This window comes from Hipposideros armiger, unplaced genomic scaffold (assembly GCF_001890085.2).
Source record: "Hipposideros armiger isolate ML-2016 unplaced genomic scaffold, ASM189008v1 scaffold_859, whole genome shotgun sequence".
NCBI lineage: Eukaryota > Metazoa > Chordata > Mammalia > Chiroptera > Hipposideridae > Hipposideros > Hipposideros armiger.
This window is the reverse complement of record NW_017732209.1, coordinates 65308-66152: the sequence shown is the minus strand read 5'-3', so window position 1 is coordinate 66152 and position 845 is coordinate 65308.

The following is an 845-nucleotide window of genomic DNA, read 5'->3' as shown; positions in this document are numbered from 1 at the left end:
CCAACCGGAATTTTGCCTAGGCAAGTGATCACTTGTTCCAGCCCAAGCTCCTGAAAGGCCACCTAAACCTAAATCCCAACCTTAAAAGTAACCCGAATCCTGCATCTACCCCCACCCAACACCCAATTCATTCCCAACCCCAACTGCACCTGCCACCACCTCCAGCCCCAGCTTCCGCCCTGACCTATCCCCATTTGTGCATTCGGTTAACAAATCTTTACTGAGCACCTATTCTGTGCCAGGCACGAGTCTAGGGATATGATGATGAGTAAGGTAAGCACCATCTGCTTTGAATTTACCATCAAGTGGGAGGGTCAGAAAATCTACATGGGAGACAGAGGAATCTGATCGGTTCAGACTGTGGAAGGTGCTATGAAGGAATCGACAAACCAGAGCAATGTCCCTGATTTAGGGGAGAGAGACTGCAGGGGAGCACAAGCGCCTTTGCTGGTTTCGGGGTAATGTCTCCTTAGAGGAAGGGATGCTGGAGCTGAGACCAGGATGACAACAAAGGAGGGGGCCACGCGGAGGCCTGGGGACAGGGGCTTCTAGGCAAAAGAGAACCACAATTCTGAAGCCATGCCCAGTGCCATCCCTTTATGCCTCCAATCCTGGCCTCTGCACCCAGCAGAACCCTCCTCCACGTCTTCACCTATATCAGGGAACCAAGAGAGAGCTTTGGGCCTGTGTCCAGCAGGGGGTGTCTCCCAGGCGCCCAGGATGGTATTGTCACCTTGGGAGGCGTGAAAAGGGGGGGGGGCCTGATTCCGGCCGGGTGGGGGGTCAGGGTGGGGGCCAGACTCGTCCTCCCAGCCAAACCACAGCCTGGCCTGAAAGGGCAGACA